Raw genomic sequence first — 14,206 nt, 5'->3', positions numbered from 1 at the left:
ACCCACCACCAACATGCCCTCTGGGAGATCCAACAATGTCCTCTCTAAGTCCGCTAGTGTGGAGGGCTGCAGTGCAGGGGGGACATAAACCGACACCAGGACCAGGGTCCTGCCCTCCCACCGCCCCGCTACTGCCGCATAGCGTCCCCTATCGTCAAGAATAGTGGAGTCAACCTCGAAGGGCAGCGAGGACCTGACTAGTATTCCCGCCCCTCTAGAACCCGAGGAAAACCCGGAATGTGCAACAAATTTATAGCCTTTACGATTGAGTGCATAGCACGTGTTACCAATCAAATGCGTCTCTTGCAAAAAGACAATATCAGGGGTACATCTCTTCAGAAATTGCAGGACAATCCCACGCTTAATACGATCCCCCAAGCCATTTACATTCCAACTGAGTATTTTTAGGCCCCTACCCCCCATCCCAACATGTAAGGAGACCACCACCCCCCGCGTGGAACCAGACCCGAGTCACAGAAGCTTGCATCTTTACGCCTTGCATAACAAAAAACAACAACAACCCCAACAACAACCCCCATCCACCCCCCACCCTGCACCCCTGCGTAAGCTCTAAAGTGCCCCCCAACTTGCAGTGTGCCTGTCGCCCCATGTAACGGCTACTCTACGAAAAGAACCCCAGAGGAGGAAAAAGCTCCCATACTGCCCCCGCTACCCCCCGGAATATCCACCTCCCGGAGGAACCGGAGTCCTAGTACGTAAGTCCTGGCTCAGTGTTCATCCCCACCACCATCTGTGCCACCAGAACGTTCCATGCCAGTCCGTCCTTGGGGCAATGTGTCCAGCCAGTCTCCGACCATGTCAGGCGACTCAAAGAAGAAAGTCCGCTCTTCGAACACCACCCGCAACCTGGCCGGGAAGAGCATGGCATATTTTAGTCCCATCTCACGTAGTCTTCTCTTGACCGCCAGGAAGCCTTGCCGCTGCTTCTGCACCATCTGAGTAAAGTCCGGGTAGAAACTTACAGTAGTGTTCTGGAATGGCAGCGGGCCGGCCACCCGCGATGCTTGCAGAATGACATCTCGGTCCCTGAAGTTAAAAATCCTGGCGACAATCGGCCTCGGAGGGGCCCCCACCTTGGGCCTCCCGCCAGGGACTCTATGGGCCCGCTCGACAGTAAAGAACTTACTGAGGCCTTTGGGCGCCAGATGGTTCACCACCAGGTCTTCCACGAACAGGTCCACCGACTGCTCCTCCGAATTTTCCGGGACCCCAATGATGCGCACGTTATTGCGCCTTGCACGGCCTTCGAACTCTTCCAACCGTCGGGCAAAGTGCTCATTTGCCGTCCGAAGGGTACGGACTTCCTGCTGAAGGCCGGAGACGTCTCCCAGGAGGCCGGCAGTCTTGAGATCCAAGGACTGAACCCGCTCATTAGTTTTCCCCAGGTCTGCCCGAATCAGATTGACATCAATCGATATGGCATCCACTTTATGTGCCAGGGTCTCAAATTGCTGCCCAATCGAGGACTTCATCCCTTCGATGGCCCCCATGATATCTTGCAGGGTTAGTTCTGCGGAGGGAGGTGTCGCGTCTTTCGCGGCCTCCAGTATCGGGCCCGATCCACCCGGTGACCCTTTCTGATGGGCATAACGGTCCATGATGTTAGTCTGGGTGTAGCTGCCCCGCCTGGTACTCTTGGGCTTCTGTTTGTCGGCGTCCGATTTGGTCGACATCGCAATCTGCCGTGTAGACAATCTCCTTGCCCACACAGAGTAAACAACCATGCAACCAGTGGCTGGCACTACGCACGCCCCGTCCCGGGCGCTGCAGAGACTGGAAGGCGAAAGTGAAAGTGAAAGTGAAAACACCTTCCCTCCGCCGACTCTTCCCCAGCCCGGCCGCTGTTGTTCAATTAGTGCACGGGCACTGTGCCAACGCAAGTCCCGGGCACCGTGCAGGGAGTAGGCCACAAACTTCCAGGCGGTACAACTTCGGTCTCCGGTGGGCGATTTCGATCCGGACAGCGGCTCTCGCCTCAGCAACAACTCCCCTCCAATATTCCGGGCATCAAAAGCAGGATAGTAGACAGGATAGCTGCCGGAGGGAGCGAGGGTCTCGGGAGCTCTAGGCTCACGCGGCCATCTTGATCACGCGCTAAGCTCCTCCCCCATATTTAAGATATTTGATAATATGCTTCTGACAGTTGAACATGCATATTAAATATTGTCTTTCTGGTTAAAGAACAGCTAGCAATACAACATATTTTATTCTATGCATTGAGAAAGGTTCAGCTCATGCATCAGTGGCCCCTATATTGTGGGAATACCTTTATAGAGCTGTAACCCAAAACGCTGAGAAAGCCTTTAACAACAACAGAAGCAATAATGACCATTGCACTGAAAAAAAGGTGAATTTGCTCCATTTGCAAATTTTTTCAAAAGAATGTAAGTGTTGATACGAAGACTAAAGACACACAATCTAATTGTTGATTGAGAGAAAGGCTAGCCACTGGAGAAAGCATTCAATTTAAGCTCTTTTCACTAAGATAGCCTCTTATAGATGGATAGTTGATAATGAACATAAATTTTTAGGGCGAGCCTAAACAACGCATGTGCTGCTCTGCGAGGCTGTATTGGAGTATGGACTTGAAGCCCTGCCCACTCTCTCCCCATATTTGTCATTGGCTTGTGTCATTGTCGTTCGTAAATGCTGACTTCTGATTCATTAATAGGCTTGTTAGTCCCTCCGTAGTACCGCCTTGTCTTCATTTGTAACCTCCCATGACGACTGGTCCTTTTACTTCGGTACATGTCTTTAAGCATTATTTTCTTTAACGAGTTTCTCCTATTGCATGCACGACATGCTTTTCTGCAACATTCAGTGTGCCATGCGCACTTTCACTTTCCAAGCAGCCCGGGACAATGGCGGCCGCTTCTTTGAAATGCAATAGGTCTCGCATTTACAAGAGTTTGAGCTTTTGGCATTGTAAATGACAATGCCTTTTATATATGTGTTAATTATCAAAACAGATAAATAAAAGGCATTGTCATTTACAATGGCAATAGCTTAAACTCTTGCAAATGCTAGACCTATTGCATTGCAAATGCTTGTTTCACTTTAGAAATTGCTGTGCCGGAAAGGTCTGAATTAGGTGCACTTCTACTTAGGTGAGTGACAGATACATTTTATGGTAAGAAATAATTATTTACCATTCAAGGATATATTTGCTGATGCGCAAACCTAGTATGGCAGCTGGTGAAGTGAAGAATGTGTTTATAGTTAAAGCTTCCCCTCAGTATGATAGGACAAGTGGTCCTTTTGGAGATGATGGCTCTAGTACAACTGCTTTATTAGTTTCAGAATATGTCTCTCTATGTACCTAAAAGTATGTACACTTCTCCACAGAGGTAGATAAATAACAGGGTATCTGATAGATTTAAGGGTCAGAATGCCATTAAAGATTCTCAAACTGCTCTGAGAGAGAGAAGTGTATTTGTTACATGGCAGCCCAGCTGCAGTGGAAGGCAAGGGGAGGGCATACAGAGAGAGAACTATTAGACAGTAGCTTTATCTCAAAGAGTATGAGAGAACGCCTTCGGTAGGGAAGGAGAGTGACTGGGTAGGTCAGGATAGCATGGAAAAGTGCTGAAGTTGAATTTTGAGTTGGGGCATGTGTCTTGCCACATGGTCTCCATGTGGACGAGTGAATGTTTTCAGAAGCCGGCAGAGAATATAAACGTGGTCCTCTGAAGGTAGGGAAGAATTGACCACACAGGGTAGTTAGATTTAAGGGTGCCAAGGTTATTGAAGAGCATATTATCCCCTCAGGCAATTTAATCGCAATATAGACAAAGCGGACAAAGACATGCGACTCTATTCAAATCACTCCACACTTACACAGACTAGCTGGTGTTATGTAAAAGAAGAGTTCCTGTGCAAAATGTTTACTGCAACATGTTAAGTCCAGAGTAGGCGAAACATAGATGCCAGGCCTAGACAGAAATAATGGCTAGGAATTGGAAGAGAATGCAAACAGGTGAAGCCAGTCTTTAGGAATGTCGCATGTGAATCATGCAATTATACTGTTTGTGCAGGGGAGACCTCACCCTATTTATACTGTATAATATTTGAAAACTTCATCTGATGTTGCCTATCCAGTGGAGTAGCAGTGTACAAAACATTAAATAAAGTGAACAAAGTTTTATAAACTCTCAAAATACTGGCTTTCATTTAGTTTTTTGAGTTTCCTATTTTTTCTTTGCCTATTTTTTATTATTGGGTGAGTCTGTCTGTTAGTCAAAACAGTATAAAACTGCCTCTTTATATAGTGGACCAAAATGCGGTACACTGTGTAAAGAGTTCAGGCAACCCTTATTGGTTTACAGAGGCAAAAATGATAGCACTATATGCTCTCATTTGTGGTAGTGTGGGCAGACAGTTTAGGCTTATCAGAGGGTAGTGCTAAGCATTTGTTGTACTCACAGAGGCAATATATGAGATAAATCTAAGACCAATTTAGAAAAAAGAACTCATATTTTTATATAAAGTTGATACAAAGAACTTCGTTATCAAGTAAGTACTTTTTGAAATATAAATTTTGATAGGTAAGTAAATAGTTCACTTAAATGCGTCTTTATACAGCAATGCTTCTTTATAGGAGAAAAGACATATGTTTCACACAGTTATTTTCAATCCGTTTCTGGGGGTCTCCTTCTGGATTTAGGATTGTAGGGGGCCAAGGTCCAAAGTACTGGTAGCAGTTACTCGTTACCTGCCCAGGGGAGTCTGGGTGCAGAGGTGCTGGTCGGGTTGGTAGCTGTGCGGTTGAAAGAAGGGGTGCCACCTAGAAACAGGCTACAAAGCGGGACTTGGAGACAAGTCCCGGAGCTCACAACAGGGGGCTTGGATCACAGGGGAACTGGGGATCGGTCTGGGTGCAGTGGGAGCCCGGATTGGACTCTGATGGGCACTCTTTGCTGTTAGGGGTCTGGTACCCTGGATATTGGTCCTGTGCGGCTCCGGTTGGTCCTGGTGTCCTCTCACTTAGTGGAGTGACAGATCTGACCCTCCGGAGTACAGTCTTCTTCCTAGGAGGCTGCTGCATTAGGCTGGCCAGGGAGTGGCAGCTCAGTAAACCATTTTCGGAGCCTGCAGACTGCAGGAGAGTAGCTCCTCTACTCCAAGGGAGCTTTCTGGCAATTTGTGAGGGGCTGGCAGTCTCCCAGGGTTCTTGGAAGCTGGTCAGCTGCAGGACGAGTTGCTGGTAATAGCTGTCGAGACTGGTGCAGGCAGGCGGGGTTTGGCGGTAAAAGCCCGCAGCAGTGTTTAGTTCTCACTTTTCTCATGGCCCTTCTTTGTCCTCTCTTCTTGATCCATCAAATCTTAGTTCCTGGTGTCAGGTGTGCCACATAAATACACAATTTAGGGGCATTAAGAAGAGTGACAGGTAGTAGCCAAAGGGCTACTAAACTTAGGGCTACTAACTGTTAGGGTGTCTACACCCTAATATCCAGGGTTATGCCCACTTCCTGTGGGAAGTGGGCAGAACCCTGACCCTGAGAGACTAATTCCGCCAAAACTAAGATAGCGCAATTCTAAAAGTCATGTTCACATCAGGTAGCCCACCTTAGAGGTGGTACTAGCCTGTGAGGGGAACATGCCTCATGACTAGCTAATCTTCCTGCCTTTCCTGTTGTCTGGGAAAGCCTTGGGTTGCATATCAAAGGTGGCAGAGGCCTTTGAAGACCTCTGCCTTGATGTGCTGATCATTTAACTATCCTGCTTGGAGGAGGTGACACACCTTCGGCCAGAGCAGGCACTGTTTCTGCCGTAAGAGAGTGTGGGTTCTCACCTGAAGAGGGTCAGAAACCTGTCTGTGGTGGCAGGCTTGTCTATACCAGTTGAGAGTGCTGCAAGGAGGATATGTAGAAAGAGTAATCAGTGATGGAAAGCCTGGATAGGCACAGTGGGCACAAATCTGAATGAAAGCAGTAATGATAGAAAGGTGAGCTCACATGAGGATGTGCTTAATGTACCTAGCACTGACATGAAACGTTCTCAAGGACTGGATGCTGCAAAGGTCTGTTGGGTCCACTTCTTGATTGCCCGGGGAAAGGGAGACTCCTCCTAGAAGCCATGGTGCCACCCTGCACAGAATAGTATACACGAATGATCTCCTTAAGAGGGTCTCAGAAAGAAAGAAAAACTCATAAAAAGAATGAAAAATATTCATTGGCAATGTTATAGCTCTTTATTAAAGAAGAGGGCTTGAATTAAAGAAATAAGTTGGGCGCCTAGCCACGCCCCCCCAGCGTTAAGCCATTTACCGTGGCTTAACACTGCCTTGTGAGTAGGCCTTCTTTCACGCTGTGTTTAGCGTGAAAGGGGTGTGCAGTGGGTGTTGTGGTGGGCGTTCCACCGCAACACCCATTGATATTTACGCTGCCCCCTATTCACAAGGGCAGCGTAAATAGTAGCTAACGCCAAACTTAAGACCAGGAAAACCCTTGTCTTAAGTTGGCGATACGAGGAGAAATGCTTTATTTCCCCTCGTTTTTGCTGCTTTTTCCATGTGTGCTGCCTTGTGCAGCACACATGGAAAATGCAAAATGCCATGGTTTGTATATGTACAGAAAGGTGTCCCTTCCTGTACATAAACAAACCTTTTTTTTTAAATGCCGTTTTGTAACTTACATGTGTGCTGCATGAAGCAGCACACATGTAAGTTACAAACTGGTATTTTAGGTTTGTTTATGTGCAGGAAGGGACACCTTCCTTTACATAAACAAATCTCCCTGCTTGCAGACACCCTTGCACTCTGGTGCAAGCATTCCTGCGTTGGCGCTAAGTTGTGAAACTTAGTGTCATCGCAGGGGGAAAAGCAAGGCTGCACCATGTCCTTGTGAATATGGTGCAGCCTTGCTTTTCCGAAGTGGCGGAGAGAGGCGTTAAGCCAAGAAGACTAACACCTCTCTCCGCCACTTCCTTCTGAATATCCCCCTATATTGTTTGTGTGTGAGGTTGCCCTGTGCCATGCTGTATGCTGTTTGTGTGTTCGGGTCTACTGTACCATACACTATTCTCTTTGTGTATGAATGTCTCTTGTACCATTCTGTTTGCTGTTAGAGTGTCAGGTTGTCCTGTACCACACTATGTTGTTTGCGTGTGAGGTTGCCCTGTATGGTTATGGATGCTGTTTGTGTGCGAGGGTCTACTGACCCATACAATATTCTCTTTATGTATGAAGGTCTCTTGTACCATGCTGTGTGCTGTTTGTGTGTGAGGTTCTACTGTATCACCCTGTCCTGTAACATTCTGTGTGCTGTTTCTGATTGTGGATGTTCTGTATCATGCTGTTTATGTGTGATGGCCTCTTATATCATGCTGTACACTGTTTGTGTGTGAGGGTTTGTTGCCATCTTTGTTCTGTGTGAGGATCTCTTGTACTACGCTGTATGCTGTTTGCCTGTGGGGTTGTCCTGTACCATACTGTGTGCTATTTGTGTATGTGGTTGTCCTGTACCATGCGGTATGGTGTTTGTGTGAGGTTGTCCTGTAATGTGCTGTATGCTATTTGTCTGTGAGGGTCTCCTATATCATGCGGTATGCTATTTGTGAGTGAGTGTCTACTGTGCCATATGCTATTCTCTTTGTGTATGAGTGTGTCTCATACCACCTTGTGTGCTGTTTGTGTGTGAGGGTCTGTTCTATCACACTGCCCTATAACACGCTGTATGCTGTTTCTGAGTGCACATGTTCTGTACCATACTGTATGCTGTTTGTCTTTGAGGGTCTCCTATATCATAATGCATGCTCTTTTTTGTGAGGGTTTGCAGTAACGTGTTGCATGCTTTTTGTCTGGTAGTGTCTCCTATATCATGCTGCATGATGTTTGCATGTGAGGATTTACTGTGTCGTGTTGCATGCTCTTTGTGTGTGAGACTGCATTCTTTGTCCAGATGTGCAGAGTGAGTAAACGCCTCATTGGCTAGACCCCAAGTCTCTGTTGAAACAACTAAAGTCTATCATTTTCTGGTTTAAAGTGCTTTTGAGCAGAGTTTGACCTGTGAAAGGTTTGTAGACACTGAGAGGGGCCTCTCAAATGTGACATAGCCTGATATGCGATTGACAAGTCTCAGAAACACTGCCACATCTCGGGTCCAAGATGTGTTCGATGATCTCGGGATGCCCTCAGACTGACTATCTTATTGTTTGATCATTTTACTCAGCCATCTGCCAGCAGAAAAGTTCTTCTGAATCCACTCTAAATTGGCACATCAAAAGAGAATATTGTAACAGTCCTCCCTTTATGTCATTTCCCAGAATGTTATGGGGGATCCCCCACTCTTACTTCCATGCTGTAGATACCCCTTTCACTGTCTCAGTCAGAGAAATCCTATCAATAAATGCCCTTGGTCTTCCGTCCTAATGGGCATCATTTAAGTATTCAACATGGCACAGGAACCTGCATCCATGGCAGATAATTAAGATATCCGCATGAAAGGGGTTTAATTCAGAGTATTAATTAGTTCTTGTCCTAAAATCTTGGTTTGATGGATCCTCTGGACTAGCATTAGTCACGTATATTTAAGATATTTGATAATATGCTTCTGACAGTTGAACATGCATATTAAATATTGTCTTTCTGGTTAAAGAACAGCTAGCAATACAACATATTTTATTCTATGCATTGAGAATGGTTCAGCTCATGCATCAGTGGCCCCTATATTGTGGGAATACCTTTATAGAGCTGTAACCCAAAACGCTGAGAAAGCCTTTAACAACAACAGAAGCAATAATGACCATTGCACTGAAAAAAAGGTGAATTTGCTCCATTTGCAAATTTTTTCAAAAGAATGTAAGTGTTGATACGAAGACTAAAGACACACAATCTAATTGTTGATTGAGAGAAAGGCTAGCCACTGGAGAAAGCATTCAATTTAAGCTCTTTTCACTAAGATAGCCTCTTATAGATGGATAGTTGATAATGAACATAAATTTTTAGGGCGAGCCTAAACAACGCATGTGCTGCTCTGCGAGGCTGTATTGGAGTATGGACTTGAAGCCCTGCCCACTCTCTCCCCATATTTGTCATTGGCTTGTGTCATTGTCCTTCGTAAATGCTGACTTCTGATTCATTAATAGGCTTGTTAGTCCCTCCGTAGTACCGCCTTGTCTTCATTTGTAACCTCCCATGACGACTGGTCCTTTTACTTCGGTACATGTCTTTAAGCATTATTTTCTTTAACGAGTTTCTCCTATTGCATGCACGACATGCTTTTCTGCAACATTCAGTGTGCCATGCGCACTTTCACTTTCCAAGCAGCCCGGGACAATGGCGGCCGCTTCTTTGAAATGCAATAGGTCTCGCATTTACAAGAGTTTGAGCTTTTGGCATTGTAAATGACAATGCCTTTTATATATGTGTTAATTATCAAAACAGATAAATAAAAGGCATTGTCATTTACAATGGCAATAGCTTAAACTCTTGCAAATGCTAGACCTATTGCATTGCAAATGCTTGTTTCACTTTAGAAATTGCTGTGCCGGAAAGGTCTGAATTAGGTGCACTTCTACTTAGGTGAGTGACAGATACATTTTATGGTAAGAAATAATTATTTACCATTCAAGGATATATTTGCTGATGCGCAAACCTAGTATGGCAGCTGGTGAAGTGAAGAATGTGTTTATAGTTAAAGCTTCCCCTCAGTATGATAGGACAAGTGGTCCTTTTGGAGATGATGGCTCTAGTACAACTGCTTTATTAGTTTCAGAATATGTCTCTCTATGTACCTAAAAGTATGTACACTTCTCCACAGAGGTAGATAAATAACAGGGTATCTGATAGATTTAAGGGTCAGAATGCCATTAAAGATTCTCAAACTGCTCTGAGAGAGAGAAGTGTATTTGTTACATGGCAGCCCAGCTGCAGTGGAAGGCAAGGGGAGGGCATACAGAGAGAGAACTATTAGACAGTAGCTTTATCTCAAAGAGTATGAGAGAACGCCTTCGGTAGGGAAGGAGAGTGACTGGGTAGGTCAGGATAGCATGGAAAAGTGCTGAAGTTGAATTTTGAGTTGGGGCATGTGTCTTGCCACATGGTCTCCATGTGGACGAGTGAATGTTTTCAGAAGCCGGCAGAGAATATAAACGTGGTCCTCTGAAGGTAGGGAGGAATTGACCACACAGGGTAGTTAGATTTAAGGGTGCCAAGGTTATTGAAGAGCATATTATCCCCACAGGAAATTTAATCGCAATATAGACAAAGCGGACAAAGACATGCGACTCTATTCAAATCACTCCACACTTACACAGACTAGCTGGTGTTATGTAAAAGAAGAGTTCCTGTGCAAAATGTTTACTGCAACATGTTAAGTCCAGAGTAGGCGAAACATAGATGCCAGGCCTAGACAGAAATAATGGCTAGGAATTGGAAGAGAATGCAAACAGGTGAAGCCAGTCTTTAGGAATGTCGCATGTGAATCATGCAATTATACTGTTTGTGCAGGGGAGACCTCACCCTATTTATACTGTATAATATTTGAAAACTTCATCTGATGTTGCCTATCCAGTGGAGTAGCAGTGTACAAAACATTAAATAAAGTGAACAAAGTTTTATAAACTCTCAAAATACTGGCTTTCATTTAGTTTTTTGAGTTTCCTATTTTTTCTTTGCCTATTTTTTATTATTGGGTGAGTCTGTCTGTTAGTCAAAACAGTATAAAACTGCCTCTTTATATAGTGGACCAAAATGCGGTACACTGTGTAAAGAGTTCAGGCAACCCTTATTGGTTTACAGAGGCAAAAATGATAGCACTATATGCTCTCATTTGTGGTAGTGTGGGCAGACAGTTTAGGCTTATCAGAGGGTAGTGCTAAGCATTTGTTGTACTCACAGAGGCAATATATGAGATAAATCTAAGACCAATTTAGAAAAAAGAACTCATATTTTTATATAAAGTTGATACAAAGAACTTCGTTATCAAGTAAGTACTTTTTGAAATATAAATTTTGATAGGTAAGTAAATAGTTCACTTAAATGCGTCTTTATACAGCAATGCTTCTTTATAGGAGAAAAGACATATGTTTCACACAGTTATTTTCAATCCGTTTCTGGGGGTCTCCTTCTGGATTTAGGATTGTAGGGGGCCAAGGTCCAAAGTACTGGTAGCAGTTACTCGTTACCTGCCCAGGGGAGTCTGGGTGCAGAGGTGCTGGTCGGGTTGGTAGCTGTGCGGTTGAAAGAAGGGGTGCCACCTAGAAACAGGCTACAAAGCGGGACTTGGAGACAAGTCCCGGAGCTCACAACAGGGGGCTTGGATCACAGGGGAACTGGGGATCGGTCTGGGTGCAGTGGGAGCCCGGATTGGACTCTGATGGGCACTCTTTGCTGTTAGGGGTCTGGTACCCTGGATATTGGTCCTGTGCGGCTCCGGTTGGTCCTGGTGTCCTCTCACTTAGTGGAGTGACAGATCTGACCCTCCGGAGTACAGTCTTCTTCCTAGGAGGCTGCTGCATTAGGCTGGCCAGGGAGTGGCAGCTCAGTAAACCATTTTCGGAGCCTGCAGACTGCAGGAGAGTAGCTCCTCTACTCCAAGGGAGCTTTCTGGCAATTTGTGAGGGGCTGGCAGTCTCCCAGGGTTCTTGGAAGCTGGTCAGCTGCAGGACGAGTTGCTGGTAATAGCTGTCGAGACTGGTGCAGGCAGGCGGGGTTTGGCGGTAAAAGCCCGCAGCAGTGTTTAGTTCTCACTTTTCTCATGGCCCTTCTTTGTCCTCTCTTCTTGATCCGTCAAATCTTAGTTCCTGGTGTCAGGTGTGCCACATAAATACACAATTTAGGGGCATTAAGAAGAGTGACAGGTAGTAGCCAAAGGGCTACTAAACTTAGGGCTACTAACTGTTAGGGTGTCTACACCCTAATATCCAGGGTTATGCCCACTTCCTGTGGGAAGTGGGCAGAACCCTGACCCTGAGAGACTAATTCCGCCAAAACTAAGATAGCGCAATTCTAAAAGTCATGTTCACATCAGGTAGCCCACCTTAGAGGTGGTACTAGCCTGTGAGGGGAACATGCCTCATGACTAGCTAATCTTCCTGCCTTTCCTGTTGTCTGGGAAAGCCTTGGGTTGCATATCAAAGGTGGCAGAGGCCTTTGAAGACCTCTGCCTTGATGTGCTGATCATTTAACTATCCTGCTTGGAGGAGGTGACACACCTTCGGCCAGAGCAGGCACTGTTTCTGCCGTAAGAGAGTGTGGGTTCTCACCTGAAGAGGGTCAGAAACCTGTCTGTGGTGGCAGGCTTGTCTATACCAGTTGAGAGTGCTGCAAGGAGGATATGTAGAAAGAGTAATCAGTGATGGAAAGCCTGGATAGGCACAGTGGGCACAAATCTGAATGGAAGCAGTAATGATAGAAAGGTGAGCTCACATGAGGATGTGCTTAATGTACCTAGCACTGACATGAAACGTTCTCAAGGACTGGATGCTGCAAAGGTCTGTTGGGTCCACTTCTTGATTGGCCGGGGAAAGGGAGACTCCTCCTAGAAGCCATGGTGCCACCCTGCACAGAATAGTATACACGAATGATCTCCTTAAGAGGGTCTCAGAAAGAAAGAAAAACTCATAAAAAGAATGAAAAATATTCATTGGCAATGTTATAGCTCTTTATTAAAGAAGAGGGTTTGAATTAAAGAAATAAGTTGGGCGCCTAGCCACGCCCCCCCAGCGTTAAGCCATTTACCGTGGCTTAACACTGCCTTGTGAATAGGCCTTCTTTCACGCTGTGTTTAGCGTGAAAGGGGTGTGCAGTGGGTGTTGTGGTGGGCGTTCCACCGCAACACCCATTGATATTTACGCTGCCCCCTATTCACAAGGGCAGCGTAAATAGTAGCTAACGCCAAACTTAAGACCAGGAAAACCCTTGTCTTAAGTTGGCGATACGAGGAGAAATGCTTTATTTCCCCTCGTTTTTGCTGCTTTTTCCATGTGTGCTGCCTTGTGCAGCACACATGGAAAATGCAAAATGCCATGGTTTGTATATGTACAGAAAGGTGTCCCTTCCTGTACATAAACAAACCTTTTTTTTTAAATGCCGTTTTGTAACTTACATGTGTGCTGCATGAAGCAGCACACATGTAAGTTACAAACTGGTATTTTAGGTTTGTTTATGTGCAGGAAGGGACACCTTCCTTTACATAAACAAATCTCCCTGCTTGCAGACACCCTTGCACTCTGGTGCAAGCATTCCTGCGTTGGCGCTAAGTTGTGAAACTTAGTGTCATCGCAGGGGGAAAAGCAAGGCTGCACCATGTCCTTGTGAATATGGTGCAGCCTTGCTTTTCCGAAGTGGCGGAGAGAGGCGTTAAGCCAAGAAGGCTAACACCTCTCTCCGCCACTTCCTTCTGAATATCCCCCTATATTGTTTGTGTGTGAGGTTGCCCTGTGCCATGCTGTATGCTGTTTGTGTGTTCGGGTCTACTGTACCATACACTATTCTCTTTGTGTATGAATGTCTCTTGTACCATTCTGTTTGCTGTTAGAGTGTCAGGTTGTCCTGTACCACACTATGTTGTTTGCGTGTGAGGTTGCCCTGTATGGTTATGGATGCTGTTTGTGTGCGAGGGTCTACTGACCCATACAATATTCTCTTTATGTATGAAGGTCTCTTGTACCATGCTGTGTGCTGTTTGTGTGTGAGGTTCTACTGTATCACCCTGTCCTGTAACATTCTGTGTGCTGTTTCTGATTGTGGATGTTCTGTACCATGCTGTTTATGTGTGATGGCCTCTTATATCATGCTGTACACTGTTTGTGTGTGAGGGTTTGTTGCCATCTTTGTTCTGTGTGAGGATCTCTTGTACTACGCTGTATGCTGTTTGCCTGTGGGGTTGTCCTGTACCATACTGTGTGCTATTTGTGTATGTGGTTGTCCTGTACCATGCGGTATGGTGTTTGTGTGAGGTTGTCCTGTAATGTGCTGTATGCTATTTGTCTGTGATGGTCTCCTATATCATGCGGTATGCTATTTGTGAGTGAGTGTCTACTGTGCCATATGCTATTCTCTTTGTGTATGAGTGTGTCTCATACCACCTTGTGTGCTGTTTGTGTGTGAGGGTCTGTTCTATCACACTGCCCTATAACACGCTGTATGCTGTTTCTGAGTGCACATGTTCTGTACCATGCTGTATGCTGTTTGTCTTTGAGGGTCTCCTATATCATAATGCATGCTCTTTTTTGTGAGGGTTTG

The 14,206-nt window shown here is 45.5% G+C and overlaps 1 long non-coding RNA gene across 1 annotated transcript in view; it reads left to right on the top strand.

The window, feature by feature from the left end:
- The window catches only part of LOC146860331 (uncharacterized), a 229,028-nt gene that overhangs the window by 151,498 nt on the left and 63,324 nt on the right, over positions 1-14,206 (top strand). The gene's annotated exons all lie outside the window — the stretch shown is intronic.

This window comes from Triturus cristatus, chromosome 3_1 (genome assembly GCF_964204655.1).
Source record: "Triturus cristatus chromosome 3_1, aTriCri1.1, whole genome shotgun sequence".
Classification (NCBI taxonomy): domain Eukaryota; kingdom Metazoa; phylum Chordata; class Amphibia; order Caudata; family Salamandridae; genus Triturus; species Triturus cristatus.
The sequence above is the reverse complement of the archived record's forward strand: the minus strand, read 5'-3'. Positions and strand labels throughout refer to the sequence as shown.